Source organism: Oryctolagus cuniculus, chromosome X (genome assembly GCF_964237555.1).
Source record: "Oryctolagus cuniculus chromosome X, mOryCun1.1, whole genome shotgun sequence".
Classification (NCBI taxonomy): Eukaryota; Metazoa; Chordata; class Mammalia; order Lagomorpha; family Leporidae; genus Oryctolagus; species Oryctolagus cuniculus.
The window spans coordinates 131,096,139-131,113,534 of NC_091453.1; the positions used below are offsets into that span (position 1 = coordinate 131,096,139).

Genomic DNA, 17,396 nt, shown 5'->3' on the forward strand with positions numbered 1-17,396 from the left:
GGAGAGGAGAGAGGAGGAGAGGAGAGAGAAGGAAAGGAGAGGAGAGAGAGGAGGAGAGGAGAGAGGAGGAGGGGGGGAGGGGAGGAGAGAGGAGAGGAGGGGAGGGGAGGGGAGGGGAAGAGAGGAGGAGGGGAGGGGGAGGAGGAGAGGAGGGGAGGGGAGGGGAGGGGAAGAGAGGAGGAGAGGAGGAGGGGAGGAGAGGGGAAGAGAGGAGAAAAGGAGGGGAGGGGAGGGGAGGAGGAGAGGAGGGGAGGGCAGGGGAGGGCAGGGCAGGGCAGGAGAGGAAGATATCTACTATCTGTTGGTTCACTCCTCAAATGGTTGCAATGGTCAGAGCAGCTGGACTCTGGAGAGGAGAGGAGGGGAGGGGAGGGGAGAGGAGGAGAGGAGAGGAGGAGAGGAGGGGAGGGGAGGAGAGGAGGAGAGGAGGGGAGGGGAGGGGAGGAGGAGAAGAGAGAAGAGGAGAGGAGAGGGGAGGAGGGGAGGAGAGGGGAGGAGGAGAAGAGAGGAGAGGAGAGGAGAGGGGAGGAGGGGAGGAGAGGAAGGGAGGGGAGGAGAGGAGAGGGGAGGGGAGGGGAGGGGAGGGAAGGGGTGGGGAGGAGGGGTGCACCCACATGGGTGCAGAGGCCAAGGAAGCAGGCCATCCTCCACTGTTTTCCCACGTGTACTAGTAGGGAGCTGGATTGGAAGTGGAGCAGCTTGATCTCAAATTGGCACCCATATGGGATGCCAGCACTGCACAAAGTGGCTTTACCTGCTACACCACAGTGCCAGCCCCCAGAGTCAATAATCTTAATCCTATACTACATCCCATTCCAGTTGCAGGTGTATTTCTCCACTTGAGCTTTGTTTTTCTGTCCTCTGATAAAGTAAAACCTTTCTTTATTTGGTCTAGTACATTTCTCATTAGGTTTCGTTCTAGGTATTTATAGTATTTCTTGCTACTGTGATGTGGAATATTTACCCAGACATTTTCTAATTGGTTTTCACTAGTGTATGAAAAAGCTATTGATTTTATGAGTGTTTATCGGTTCCAAAAGTTTTCAGGTTGATTTTTTGGATTTTCTAATTTGACGCACATTATAATGACACTTTGTCTCTTGCTCTCCATTATGTTTTTTTTTTTTTTTTGACAGAGTTAGACAGTGAGAGAGAGACAGAGAGAAAGGTCTTCCCTCCATTGGTTCACTCCCCAAATGGCCGCTATGGCCGGCGCATTGCTGCCAGCACACTGCGCCGATCCGAAGCCAGGAGCCAGGGGCTTATCCTGGTCTCCCATGCGGGTGCAGGGCCCAAGCACTTGGGCCATCCTCCACTGCCTTCCCGGGCCATAGCAGAGAGCTGGACTGGAAGAGGAGCAACCGGGACGGAATCCGGCGCCCCGACCGGGACTAGAACCTGGGGTGCCGGCGCCACAGGCAGAGGATTAGCCTAGTGAGCCATGGCACCAGCCTCCATTATGTTTTAATATTTTGTTTTGATTTTTTTCAGTTACAAATATTTTCAAATTTGCACTGCGATTTTTTTTTACTCTGGTTATTGAGAAATATGTCACTTTTTGTTACTGATTTCTAGCTGAATTCTACTATGATCAGACAATATGCATGATTTCAGTACTTTGAAATTTGTTGAGCTTTACTTTCTGGACCTAATATATGGTCAACTTGAGTAAATGTTCCATGTGCAGTGTTTTATAAATTCCAACTAAGTGTGCTAAACATGTTCTATATTTTCTGATTTTTTTATTTACTTATTCCCTTAGTATATACTCTACAGATTGTAACATGCATGGTAGAATCTTCAGAGTGTAGTACAAGTTAGTACAAGGCCTTAAAACATTTTGGTTTCACTCAATCCCTCCTGCCATTTGTGATATTTGTTATCAGATACATATATATCCCACAAAACATTGCTACTTAAGTTTAAATACAAACATTATTTAAGCTTTCCATATAATAATAATAAACTTTTAGATTGCTCTTTAGTCTTTCTTGCATTTACTGTGGATAATTTCCCTGCAACCCAAAGGATATACTGTAGCTATTTGCTTTAGTGCAGATCTGGACATGAATTACCTCAATTATCTTTTATTTGAAAATGTCTGTCTTATCTTCAGTTGTGAAGAATAATTTAATGAACAAAAAATTCCAGATAGTTATTTTATTATTTTATTTTTAATTTTTATTTTAAGATGTTTTATTAGAAAAATTATACATATCTATGGACTATAGCACAACATTTCAATGCACATATAAAATATGTGCTGATCAAATCATGGTACCCAACATCTCCTTTCTTTGACATTACCTTAGAATTGCAGCCTTGGAACTCCTTTCTTCTATTTGCTAATAGAATATATAATAGGTTATTGTGAACTATAGTCACACAACTGTACTATGTAACACTGGGAACTTATTCCTTTGATGAAACTCTAATTTGGCACCCATTATCCAAACATCTGCTATCCACTTCACCCTTGTAGATATTCTTTTTAAAACTAAAAAAAGGACTGCCCTAGGGGCCTGCACTGTGGTGCGGTGGGTTAAACCACCATCTGCAGCGCTGGCATCCCATATGGGCGCCGGTTCAGGTCCTGGTTGCTCCACTTCCAATCCAGCTCTCTGCTGTAGCCTGCGAAAGCAGCGGAGGATAGCCCAAGTCCTTGGGCCCCTGAACCCATATGGGAGACCCAGATGAAGGTTCTGACTTCTGGCTTTGGACTGTCCCAGGCCCTGGCCTTTTCAGCTATTTGGGGAGAGAACCAACAGATAGTAGATCTCTCTCTGCTCCCTCTCCCTCAACTCTGACTTTTAAATAAATAAATATATCTTTAAAAAAAATACAACTGTCTTATAATCCAGCAATCCCACTACTGGTTGCCTATTCAAAAGACATGAAATAATAATATGAAAGAGATCATTGCTTCATTATTTTAAACATGTGTTTGTTGTCTTAAAGCAATAAATACAAATGCTGGTGAGGATGTGGGGGTAAAGGTTCCTTAATCCACTGTTAGTAGGAATGTAACTAGTACAACCATTATGAAAGACATTATGGAGATTCTTTAGAAACCTGAAAATAGACCTACCATATGATCCAGCCATTCCACTCCTGGGAATTTGCCCATGGGAAATGAAATCAGCATGTCAGTTATCTGTACCCCATGTTTATCTCAACTCAATTCATAATAGCTAAGATATGGAATCATCCCAGATATCCATCAACTGAAGACTGGATAAAGAAATTATGATGTATATATAGATGATGGAATACCACTCAGCTACAAAAAAAATGAAATCCTGTCTTTTGCAACAAAATTGATGCAGTTAGAGATCATTATGCTTAGTGAAATAAGACACTACCAAAAAGACAAATAACATGTTTTTCCTAATCTGTGGTAACTAAAATACAGAACACAAAAAAGTAATGTATATGAGCAAAATTGACATTTTTAGATTTGATTATTGTTTGAAGCCCTTGTCTATACTCTTAAGAATCAGTGGTTTTGCCGGCGCCACAGCTCACTAGGCTAATCCTCCGCCTAGCGGCGCCGGCACACCAGGTTCTAGTCCCAGTCGGGGCGCCAGATTCTGTCCCGGTTGCCCCTTTTCCAGGCCAGCTCTCTGCTGTGGCCAGGGAGTGCAGTGGAGGATGGCCCAGGTGCTTGGGCCCTGCACCCCATGGGAGACCAGGAAAAGCACCTGGCTCCTGGCTCCTGCCATCGGATCAGCGTGGTGCGCCGGCCACAGCGCGCCGGCCACGGCGGCCATTGGAGGGTGAACCAACAGCAAAGGAAGACCTTTCTCTCTGTCTCTCTCTCTCACTGTCCACTCTGCCTGTCAAAAAAAAAATAAAAAAAAATTAAAAAAAAATCAGTGGTTTTTCTACTTGCTATTTTTTGTGGAGAGTTAAGCTCCTGGTTATAAAGAAAAGTGAAAGTATATCATTGTAAAAATTAAAAGAAAACTAAGAAAAGGATGAGGGAGGGAGGGCTTGAGAGAGGGTATGGTGGGAAGTATCAATATGCTCTTAAAATGTTATATATGAGTTATATAATTTCCTGAGTGCTCCAAGATGGCAGAATAGGGAGGGAGTGCACTGATAGTCTGGGAAAAGATAGTTTAATAAAAGTGGAGATACTGTAGTCTCAGGGAAGAGTTAGGGAAAAAACTGCAGAGGAAACTCTCACGGAATTAGAGGTACATGGTGGACCTACGTGGAGGGCACGGACACCCATGGCTCAGGACCCCAGCTGCCGAGTCTACACACCAGCGCTAGAAAGGGAGGTGAGGCGAAATCGCAGTAGCCCAAGACAATGACAGAAAAGTGGCAGGAAGAGACTAGAGGGAACAAGGCTTGAAGCCCCATGGGGGAAAGTGCACCAGCCTAACTAGAGGAGAGAAAAAAAAATAAAAGGACCCGGTATGGACATAATTCTCTCTCTCCACTCACCTTACAAAGGCCAGTCAGGCAATGGAGCAGGCACCATTTTGGGCATACATAACAGCTGCGCCAGCTCGGGGCTGCGCCTGCCCTCAACCAACCAAAACTCCCTGACTCTGGTGGGGAGAAATAACAGGCGACTAAGACATAGAGAATGTGTGGAGCTTATGAACCGGGACTGTGAGAAAGAAATGAGGGTGTGCGGGAGAACTCACAGTGTGGCTGAGACATGAGTATACACCACAAATTCAGGCAGCTTTGGCTACCCGGTGAGAGACATTGCAGGAAAATCTGAGCTTGCACTGAGGACAGCACAGGTCCTTTGTGTGGTCCTTGGGACAGAGCAGAAAAATATTATACCTACTGGGGCTAGTGCTCAGGCACTGATTGCCATCAAAGAGAAGAGCTCAGCTGAGCAGAATTACTTCCTTTCTGAATAAAGAGAGAGAGAGATTTACCAAGCCAAAACTGGGTGTGTCACATTTGTCACACCGTTAACACTAAAGAACTGAACAGACATCTCTGGCCACACCCACCACAAGGAATCTACAGGACACTATTAAAAAACCCAACATTTGGGTTCTAGGAGTTCCTGAAGGCATGGAGAGGGAGAAAGGATTAGAAGGCCTTTATAGTGAGATACTAGCAAAAACCTTGCCGGGTTTGGAGAAGGAAAGAGACATCCAAGTACAGAAAGCACATAGAACCCACAATAAATATGACCAAAAGAGATCCTCACCATGACACATTGTAATCAAACTCACCACAATGACACATAAAGAAAATATTCTAAAGTGTGCAAGAGAGAAACATCAGATTACTCTCAGAGGATCTCCAATTAGACTCACAGCTGACTTCTCATCAGAAACCCTACAGGCTAGGAGGGAATGGCGAGATATAGCCCAAGTACTAAGAGAAAAAAACTGCCATCCCAGAATATTATATCCTGCAAAGCTCTCATTTGTGAATGAAGGTGAAATAAAGACCTTTCATAGCAAAGAGAAATTAAAGAATTTGTCACCACTCATCCAGTCCTGCAAAAGATGCTTAAATATGTGTTACACACAGAAACATGGCCATCAGTATGAAAGAAGGTAAGAGAAGAAAATCTCCCAGTAAAAGATCACAGGACGTTTAAAGCATATATTAGGAATATCTTTGGAAAAATAGCACAGCAAATTCACTACTTATCAATAGTCACATTGAATGTAAATGGCCTCAACTCTCAAGTTAAAAGATACAGACTGGCTGAATGGATTAAAAAACAAAACCCATCTATGTACTGCTTACAAGAAAAACATCTTTCCAACAAAACGCATGCAGACTGAAAGTGAAAGGTTGGGGAAAGATATTCCATGCCAACAGAAACCAAAAAATGAGCTGGAGTAGCCATCTTAATAGCACACAAAATAAAATTTTACACAAAAAATTATAAGAGAGACAAAGAGGGGCACATTATAATGATTAAGAGATCAATTCAAAAGGAAGATATAACTATTATAAACATATATTCACCTAATTACAGGGCACCAGATTATTTAAAAATATATTAAGGAACTTAAAGGGAGACTTAGACTCCAATACAATAGTGTTGGGGAATTTCAATACTCCACTTTCAGCAATAGACAGATCAACAAGACAGAAGTTCAACAAGGAAACAGCAGATTTAATCGACACAATAGACCAAATGGATCTCACAGATATCTACAGAACTTTTCATCTACACTTAAATAATTTACATACTTACCAGCTGTACATGGAACCTACTCTAGGATTCACCACATACTAGGCCATAAAGCAAGTCTCAGCAAATTCAAATGAATTGGAATCATACCATACAGCTTCTCAGACCACAGTGGAATGAAGTTTGAAATTAGCAACTCAGCAATCCCTAGAGATATGCAAACACATGGAGATTGAACAACATGCTCCTGAATGAACACTGGGTCATAGGAGAAATCAAAAGAGAAATCAATAACTTTCTGGAAGTAAATGAAGACAACAGCACAACATACCAAAACTTATGGGATACAGGAAAAGCAGTGTAAGAGGAAAGTTTATAGCAATAGGTGCCTACATCAAGAAATTGGAAAGGCACCAAATAAATGAGCTATCAATGCATCTCAAGGACCTAAAAAAACTGCAGTAAGCCAGACCCAAACCAGTAGGAGAAGAGAAATAATTAAAATTAGAGAAGAAATCAACAGAATTGAATCCAAAAAATATTACAAAAGATCAGCCAAAGGAAGAGCTGATTTTTTGAAAACATAAAAAAAATTGACATACCATTGGCCCAACTAATTAAAAAAGAAAAGACCCAAATGAATAAAATCAGAGATGAAAAAGGAAATGTAACAACAGACACAACAGAAATAAAAAGAATCATCAGAAATTTTTACAAAGAGTTGTATGCCTACAAACAGGGTAATCGATCAGAAATGGGTAGATTAATGGACACATACAACCCACCTAATTGAACCACGAAGACATAGAAAACCTAAACAGACCCATAACTGAGACAGAAATTGAAACAGTAATAAATGCCCTCCCAATAAAGAAAAGCCCAGGACCGGATGGATTCACTGCTGAATTCTACCAGACATTTAAAAAAGAACTAACTCCAATTCTCAAACTATTCAGAACAATCGAAAAAGAGGGAATCCTCCCAAATTCTTTCTATGAAGCCAGCAACACCTTAATTCCTAAACCTGAAAAAGATGCAGCAGAGAAAGAGAATTACAGACCAATTTCCCTGATGAACATAGACGCAAAAATCCTCAATAAAATTCTGGCCAATAGAATGCAACAGCACATCAGTAAGATCATCTACCCAGACCAAGTGGGATTTATCCCTGGTATGCAGGGATAGGTCAATGATCACAAAACAATCAATGTGATACACCACATTAACAGACTGCAGAAGAAAAACCATTTGATTATCTCAATAGATGCCGAGAAAGCATTTGATAAAATACAACACCCTTTCATGATGAAAACTCTAAGCAAATTGGTTATAGAAAGAACATTCCTCTCTACAATCAAAGCAATTTATGAAAAATCCACGGCCAGCATCCAATTGAATGGGGAAAAGTTGGAAGCATTTCCACTGAGATCTGGTACCAGACAGGGATGCTGACTCTAACCATTGCTATTCAATATAGTACTGGAAGTTTTAGCCAGAGCCATTAGGCAGGAAAAAGAAATTAAAGGGATACAAATTGGGAAGGAAGAACTCAAACTATCCCTCTTTGCAGATGATATGATTCTTTACTTCGGGTACCCAAAGAACTCTACTAAGAGACTACTACAACTCATAGAAGAGTTTGGCAAAGTAGCAGGATATAAAATCAATGCACAAAAATCAACAGCCTTTGTATACACAGGCAATGCCACAGCTGATAAAGAACTTCTAAGATCAATCTTATTCACAATAGCTACAAAAAATCAAATACTTTGGAATAAACTTAGCCAAGGATGTCAAATATCTCTACAATGAGAATTACAAAACCTTAAAGAAATAGAAGAGATAGCAAACAAAATGGAAAATCTTCCATGCTCATGGATTGCAAGAATCAATATCATCAAAACGTCCATTCTCCCAAAAGCAATTTATGGATTCAATGCAATACCAATCAAAATACCAAAGACATTCTTCTCAGATCTGGGAAAAATGATGCTGAAATTCATATGCAGGCACAAGAGACCTCAAATAGCTAAAGCAATCTTGTACAACAAAAACAAAGCCGGAGGCATCACAATACCAGATTTCAAGACTTACTACAGGGCAATTATAATCAAAACAGCATGGTAATGCTACAAAATAGATGGATAGACCAATGAAACAGCATAGAAACACTAGACATCAATCCAAACATCTACAGCCAACTTATATTTGATCAAGGATCTAAAACCACTTCCTAGAGCAAGGACAGTCTATTCAACAAATGGTGTTGTGAAAACTGGATTTCCATATGCAGAAGCATGAAGCAAGACCCCTACCTTACACCTTAAACAAAAATACACTCAACATGGATTAAAATCTAAATATATGACCCGATACCATCAAATTATTAGAGAACATCAGAGAAACCCTGCAAGATATAGGCACAGACAAAGACTTCTTGGAATAGAACCCAGAGGCACAGGCAGTCAAAGCCAAATTAATAATTGGGATTATATCAAATTGAGAAGTTTCTGTACTGCAAAAGAAACAGGAAAGTGAAGAGGCAACCAACAGCATGGGAAAAATACTAGCAAATTATGAAAATGATAAAGATTTAATTACCAGAATCTACAAAGATATCAAGAAACTCCACAACAACAAAACAAACCATCCACTTAACAGATGGGCCGAGTACCTAAATAGATATTTTTCTTTTTTTTTTTTTTTTTTTTTCATTTTTATATTTTATTAGCATTTTTTTTTTATCTTTTATTTAATGAATATAAATTTCCAAAGTACGACTCATGGGTTACAATGGCTTCCCCCCCCATACCGTCCCTCCCACCAACAACCCTCCCCTTTCCCACTCCCTCTCCCCTTCCATTCACATCAAGATTCATTTTCGATTATCTTAATATACAGAAGATCAGCTTAGTATACCTTAAGTAAGTATTTCAACAGTTTGCTCCCACACAGAAACATAAAGTGAAAAATAATAGATGATTTTTTTAAAATGATGATGAAATCAGATCAGACCTATTGTCATGTTTAATCCCAGTGAGAGTCAAGTTGGGAATTGAAAATTTCTTTCTTTTTTTTTTTTTTTTTTTTTTTTTACAGAAGATCAGTTTAGTGTACATTAAGTAAAGATTTCAGTCGTTTGCACCCCCATAGAAACACAAAGTGAAATATACTGTTTGAGTACTCGTTATAGCATTAAGCCTCAGTGTACAGCACGTTAAGGACCGAGATCCTACATGAGGAGTAAGTGCACAGTGACTCCTGTTGTTGACTTTTCCAATTGACACTCCTGTTTATGGCATCAGTAATCTCCCTATGCACCAGTTATGAGTTTCCAAGGCTATGGAAGCCCCTTGAGTTCTCCGACCTAAATAGATATTTTTCAAAAGAGGAAATCCAAATGGCTAACAGACACATGAAAAAATGTTCAGGATCACTAGCCATCAGGGAAACGCAAATCAAAATCACGATGAGGTTTCACCTCATGCCAGTTAGAATGGCTTACATACAGAAATCAGCTAACAACAGGTGCTGGTGAGGATGTGGGGAAAAAGGGACACTAACCCACTGTTGGTGGGAATGCAAACTGGTAAAGCCACTATGGAAGTCAGTTTGGAGATTCCTCCAATTCCTGAATATAGCCCTACCACAAGACCCAGCCATCCCACGCCTTGAATTTACCCAAAGGAAATTAAATGGGCAAATAAAAGAGCCGTCTGCACCTCAATGTTTATTGCAGCTGAATTCACAATAGCCAAGACATGGAATCAACCTAAATGCCCATCAACAGAAGACTGGCTAAAGATTATGGGATATGTACTCTATATAATACTATACAGCAGTAAAACAATGAAATCCGGTCATTTGCAACAAACTGGAGCAATCTGAAAAACATCATGCTGAGTGAAATGAGCCAGTCCCAAGGGGACAAATATCATATGTTCTCCCTGATCATCGACAACTAACTGAGCACCTAAAAGGAAACCTGGAGAAGTGAAACGGACACTATGAGAAACAATGACTTGATCAGCCCTTGTCCTGACTGTCGAGGAACAACTTACTATTTTATTCCTTTTAGTATTTTTTTGTTCCACTTAATACAATTGGTTGAACTCTTTAATTAACACACAATTATTTTTAGGCATTTAAAATTACCTGAAATTGATCCCTGTTAAATATTAAGAGTAGGAATAAGAGAGGAAGTAGATGTACAGATTTGGGACATGGTCACTCGGACTTATCCCTAATGGTAGAGCTAGAATTGTGCCGGGGATCCCAATACAATCCCATCAAGGTTGCATGTACCAATGCCATCTCACTAGTCAAAGTGATCAATTTCTGTTCACAATTGATCATAATGATAGGACTAAGTGTCAAAGGGATCACATAAACAAGACTAGTGTCTGCTAATAATAACTGATAGAATTAAAAAGGAGAGAACAATCCTACATGGGAAGCAGGATACACAGCAGACTCATAGAATGGCAGATGTCCTAAACAGCACTCTGGCCTCAAAATCAGCCCTTAAGGCATTCGGATATGGCTAAAAAGCCCATGAGAGTATTTCAGGCATGGAAAGCCAAGACACTATGGCAAAAAAAAAGGCCTAAATGAAAGATCTCTGTTCGTGAGATCCCAGTCGAAAGACTGGGACATCAAAGAAGGAGGTACCTTTCTCTGAAGGGAGGAGGGAACTTCCACTTTGACTATGACCTTGTCTAAACAAGATCTGAGTTGGTGAACTCAAGAGGCTTCCATAGCCTTGTTAGCTCATGACAAGAGTCTTGAGTGATTACTTACGTCATAAATAAGAATGTTAATTGTTAAATCAACAATGGGAGTCACTGTGCACCTACTCCCCATGTAGGATCTCTGTCATTAATGTGTTGTACTTTCCCAATTAGTGGTAAAACTACTACTCAAATAGTACTCTATACTTTCTGTATCTGTGTGGGTGCAGTCTGTTGAAATCCTTATTTAGTAAATACTAAGTAGATCTTCTGTATATAAAGATAATTGAAAATGAATCTTGTTGAAGAATGGGATGGGAGAAGGAGTGGGAGATAGTCTGGTTGCAGGTGGGAGGGAATTTATGGGGGGGAAAGCCGCTATAATCTAAAAGTTGTACTTTGGAAATTTATATTTATTAAATAAAAGTTGAAAAAAAAGAAACAAAAAAAGACTTGAGATTGAGCCATAGCATTGTCACAGACTCCATGTATGACTTCATTGCTCAGTTTGCTCATCTGTAAACTGGAGATTATTTTTCTAATCCCTATTTTGTACTTTATAGCATTGTTGTGATATCCTTTAGATGACATATGTAAAAGATAGTAGGCTCCATATCCAAGAGTTCTTTTTCTACAAATTCAGTCAACGTGGAGCAAAAATAATTGAAAAAGAAAATTTGCATCTGTACTAAACATGTACAGACTTTTCTCACGATTCCCTACACAATATAGTATAACATTTATTTCCATAGCATTCACATTTATCAAGCAATCTAGAGATTATTTAAAGTGTATCAGAGAATGTGAATAGGTTGCACGCAAATACCATACCACTTTACAGAATCCATGGATTTTGGAAGTCCTGGAACAATCCCCTGGAGATACTAAAGCAAAGCCTTTATTTTGCAAACCTCCAAGAGACAAACCTAAGGTTTTAGTGATGTTGGACTTAAACAGAAATCACCATGATCAGAACAGAAACGACAGCCCTTTCTTTCTTTCCTCAGATGTCACATGGTTTCACATTCTTCTCACCCGTATTATCATTGACAGTATTGCTCTGATAGAGGGATCTAGTAATGGCTGTTTGTCTTTTTCTTAGTTGCTATTTCAAACTGATCTTTGCAGGCAAACATTCTCTGGGTACCTCTTCAGGAAGCAAAAGCAGGATTATCTGATTACTAGACTACTTTGTTATGTAGCATAAAGACATATTGATAATAATTGGTTAATTGCATACACTGTAAGTCTAGCCTCACATATATGATTAAATACATAAATTCAAAAACACATATGCTCACACATGCATAAGTGCATGTGCACACACACATACAGACACACATACACACCACCACCACTACCACACTGAGATACTCATCCTCCTTTTTTACACATAGCATATCACATGTTAAAGGTACAAAGGGGTCCTTGAGAAAGAGAGCCTCTCAATCTAGGTCATGTTGTTAACTTGCCAACTGGGGCTTATTCTATCCAATAGATGCTCCACTGATTTCACATGTCCTGTTTCTATTTTAACACAAATTGAGGCAGAACTAAATCATCTTAAAGCATCTGTTGATAGACAGTTACTCAGTCACTTAATTTCATGGTCTTCATAACCCAGTGTTATCATTTGGAATCTTTTTTGCAATCCCTTTATATAACAGTCTCTGATCTTTTCTTATCTTTCTAAACTTTTCGCCTTCAAACTGATCTTCATAGGCAAACAAGCCCCAGGTGATCACTGGTTTCATATTAGGAGGCAAAATGAAAAGAGGAGCCTTATTATTAGACTACTATGTGCTCTATCCCATAAGGAAAAACTGCATGTCAGACAAAATCCCTTGGAGTTATACAAAGTACTTCAAAAACAGCTCAATACTAGTTATGTGACCATGGGTTGTTACTCCACTTCCCTGCATTTATTTCATCTATTTTTTTCTTTTTTAAATTTTTATTAAAATAAATAAGAGATTTCATTAATTTCATAGATATAATTCTAAGAAGATAACCATACTTCCATACCTTCCTCAACCCCCCTTCTTTCTTCTTTTCTTTTTTCTTTAATTTTTTCAAAAACATAATTTCAACCCACTCTATAATCACAGGCTTAGTGCACAACTAACCATAATATTAAACAAGTAAAAAGTAAAAACTCCAGAGTTCCCACAAGAGTATGACAAGGGCTACAAACAACAATCAAATCACAAGATGTCCATATCATTCCTATATATTTTTAAATGGTGATAGTACTGATGATGTAGTCGGCCCATTTGGGGCATGACCCTTCAACCAGTTAGAAATTGACCTAATCATTTTCCCACTAGCTCATTTGCCTCTGCATTGTACAAAAAACATTATTAAGGGCTTTGTTAAATGTATTGCTGAAAATCCAGATATACTGTGCTCAATATTTTTCCAATGTACAAGGATATAAGGAACCCAATCTAAAATTTAAAAGAAAGAATAAAATGAGACTATGTGGGATGATGTATACTCGAGTACATGTAAGTTGTATTTTCATTTGGCCAGTTTGTTACTAACGGACTTTAAAGTTCCTGGTGCTTATTTTCTAAAAATGACTATTTTTTTCACTTTTAAAATAAAACAACTTTCCCCAAGGTGTCGCTTCTAACACAGATGGAGGTTTTTGTTTGTTTTTTTTTTGTTGTTGTTGTTGTTTTGTTTGGTTTTTTTTTTTTGCAAATCCTGGAAAGGAATTCACATCTGACAGGAGTGAGGAATTTAGAGAAAATAGCTCATGGATACAAAGCCCCATGCACCCCTTACCTGGCTTCAGAGATGTCCTGAAGGGTCATGTGACCCTCCAGGGTCAGTGGAATCACCACTGAAGAAGTTCTTGAAAGTCTGTCAGGTGGCCAGTGCTGTGCAGCGTAGCGGGTAAAGCCTCTGCCTGCAGTGCCAGTATCCCATATGGATGCTGGTTGGAGACCTGGCTGCTACACTTCCAATCCAGCTCTCTGCTATGGCCTGGGAAAGCTGTAGAAGATGGCTCAAGTTCTTGGGCCCCTGCACCCATGTGGGAGATCTGGAAGAAGCTCCTGGCTCCTGGCTTCAGATTGGCTCAGCTCCAGCCATTGCAGCCAATTAGGGAGTGAACCCAGCAAATGGAAGAACTCTCTCTCTCTCTCTCTCTCTCTCTCTGTGTGTGTGTGTGTGTGTGTGTGTTTGTGTGTGTGTGTAACTCTCACTTTCAAATAAATAAATAAATCTTTTAAAAAAAGTCTCAGGTCACTGAGAAGGCATGTACCCTCGTACACACTTTTCATTTTAACCAATATTCACAGGGGTCCTATTCTATACTAAGGTACTAAGGTCCCCTCAACAGAGTAATTCCTCCTACAAGGTTTATGGTCATGTATTAAAGACAGGCATGTGGAGCAAGCACTGTGGTGTAGTGGGTAAAGCTGCCGCCTGCAGTACCGATATCCCATATGGATGCCGGTTTGAGTCCCAGCTGCTCCACTTCCAGTCCAGCTCTCTGCTATGGCCTGGGAAAGCAGTAGAAGATGGCCCAAGTTCTTGGGCCCCTGAACCCATGTGGGAGACCCGGAAGAGGCTCCTGGCTCCTGGCTTTGGATTGGCACATCTCTGACCATTGTGGCCAATTGGGGAGTAAGTAGCGGATGGAAGACCTCACTCTCTGCCTCTCCTTATCTCTGTGTGTAACTCTGCCTTTCAAATAAATAAATCTTTAAAAATAGATAGGGAGCCGCTGTTTCTGCCCCGAGGTTAACAATCAAGATGGTACATGCTGAAGCCTTTTCTCATCCCTTGAGTCGGAATGAAGTTGTCGGTTTAATTTTCCGTTTGATGATATTTGGTGCAGTAACATACTTTACTATCAAATGGATGGTAGATGCAATTGATCCAACAAGAAAGCAAAAAGTAGAAGCTCAGAAACAGGCAGAAAAATTGATGAAGCAAATTGGTGTGAAAAATGTGAAGCTTTCAGAATACGAAATGAGCATTGCTGCTCATCTAGTAGACCCTCTTAACATGCATGTTACTTGGAGTGATATAGCAGGTTTAGATGATGTCATTACGGATCTGAAGGACCCAGTGATCTTACCTATCAAAAAGAAGCATTTGTTTGAGAATTCTAGACTTCTACAACCTCCAAAGGGTGTGCTTCTCTATGGGCCTCCAGGCTGTGGTAAAACATTGATTGCTAAGGCGACAGCCAAAGAAGCAGGCTGCTGATTTATTAACCTTCAGCCTTCAACACTGACTGATAAGTGGTATGGAGAATCTCAGAAGTTGGCTGCTGCTGTTTTTTCTCTTGCCATAAAGCTACAGCCATCCATCATCTTTATAGATGAAATAGACTCCTTTCTAAGAAACCGTTCAAGTTCTGACCATGAAGCTACAGCCATGATGAAAGCTCAGTTTATGAGTCTGTGGGATGGATTGGATACTGATCACAGCTGCCAGGTCATAGTGATGGGAGCTACTAATCGCCCTCAGGATCTTGACTCGGCTATAATGAGAAGAATGCCTACAAGATTTCATATCAACCAGCCTGCTCTAAAACAAAGAGAAGCAATTCTGAAGCTTATCTTGAAAAATGAAAATGTGGATAGGCATGTAGACCTGTTAGAAGTTGCCCAGGAAACTGATGGTTTTTCAGGAAGTGACCTAAAAGAGATGTGTAGGGATGCTGCCCTCCTCTGTGTCAGGGAATATGTTAATTCCACATCAGAAGAAAGCCATGATGAAGATGAAATTCGGCCTGTGCAGCAGCAGGACCTACATCGGGCAATTGAAAAGATGAAGAAATCAAAGGATGCAGTATTTCAGAATGTTTTAACACATGTTTGTTTAGATTAAAAGTAAAGATCATTTGTACAGTTCAGTGATCTAGTCTGATGTGCCCTCTTATCAGCTGTGGAAATACAGTGGAAGGAGCACTCTGTAAACAGTGAGGGAGTTCTATATGTGAGGTTTTATACTCTGAATTCTAAGTTATTGAGATACAACTATTATATAAACGGTATTACTACTTGTCAGAAATCATGAGGAGGAACAATTTAATTCAGCCTGAGTGGGTGCTTGTGTTTGACCTCTTTAGCCATATGTTGTTACAGCCTTATAGAATTTAAGCTGGTCTTAACGTAACAAATGATTCATTGGTTCTAGTGAGAAATGGGGATGTGGTTATAGGTGCTGGTTCCTAGATGTGTGAGTCTGTGTGAGTGTGTGTGAGTGTGTATGTGTATTAAATGTATATAGCCACACATTTTATATTGGCATTCTGTAGATATGTTTGAATACAGAAACTTTTTTTTTACCCCAACTACTGAATCCAAAAGTACCAGATAGTATATAGCAAAAACTGAGATTTAAGGTTGTGTCTAAAGGTACAGTGATTCAGCCATTTTCAGTTGTCATTTGTTTCAGCCTTTTTAATTTGAGCATTTCTCTGCTGCAGTTGGTTAGCTGGATTAGCCACGTCTGAATATATACATGTGGCTTAATCGTATGGTTGTCAGGATAATCAGTACTTGTTCAGCAATTAGCATCGAATGATTGTTAGGTGGTCATGTGATCAACATTGAGTTCTTTTTTTCTGCAAGCACACTAAGCTGAGTAGATTTTTTTTTAATTTGTTTTAAATTGATTTACTTGAGGGTAAATTAAAAGCTTTTTAAAAGAATTGGTTTGAGAAATATCAGTGCCCTTCAGTACATATATGTAACTTTCCTTTCTTCATTTAATGTAACAGAGAATTCTGTTGTAACCATGGTTTTTTTCTTTTAAATGTTGTTTTAAGTTATATGTTCTTCAATTATGGTCACATATAATTTGGTCACCAAATATGAAATGATAGTTGAAAACAAGTAACTGTTGCTAAATGTGCTTAAAAATATTCATTTTATAACTCGCATTTTTAAAGTTTCTTATTATCAATAGTGTCCTAGTTAAGAACAAATATACACCTCACAATTCCCATATTGTATCTGTAGTTATTTGATGCTGTGTGAACCACATATGAAATAATTTTTTTCAAAATTCCACTATCATAATTCTGTTTTCGGCACCTAAACCCAGTGTGAAGAAAATGGCACAGCACAATCTTGTGCTTTCTGAACCATCAGAAAGATTAAACCATGCTTGTTCTTGTTTTGTGTTTCTCTGAACTCTCAATCTTTATTCATGAGTTATTAGATTAATTTCTCTGATGTCTTTCCTGAGAATTTATTGGATAGTTTATTCTTCAGTTGTACTTTGCTGGTGAAAAAGTTGCAGAATGCTTTGGATAACAAAAAGCAAATTATGAAAGATTGTGAAGATGATGAAAAAAATGGAATGCAAAATACAAGATACCAAAAATAAAAAATTTTGTCCCATTTTTAATAACTATATTAGACTTATTTTATAAATGTATAATAAAAGGGTCCTTCTTCATTAATTTTTTACCTTTAAAAAAAAAAGATAGGCATGTGAGCAGATGAATACAACCCAGTTATAAGTGAATGTAAAGAACTTAAAACAGGAGTAGGCAATGTCACATAATG

General features: G+C 39.3%; 1 protein-coding gene and 1 pseudogene across 1 annotated transcript in view; both read left to right on the plus strand.

The window, feature by feature from the left end:
- The window catches only part of LOC138847567 (uncharacterized), a 668,340-nt gene that overhangs the window by 538,971 nt on the left and 111,973 nt on the right, over positions 1–17,396 (plus strand). The window lies entirely within an intron of this gene.
- Positions 14,595–17,235, plus strand: LOC100353819 (outer mitochondrial transmembrane helix translocase pseudogene; annotated as a pseudogene).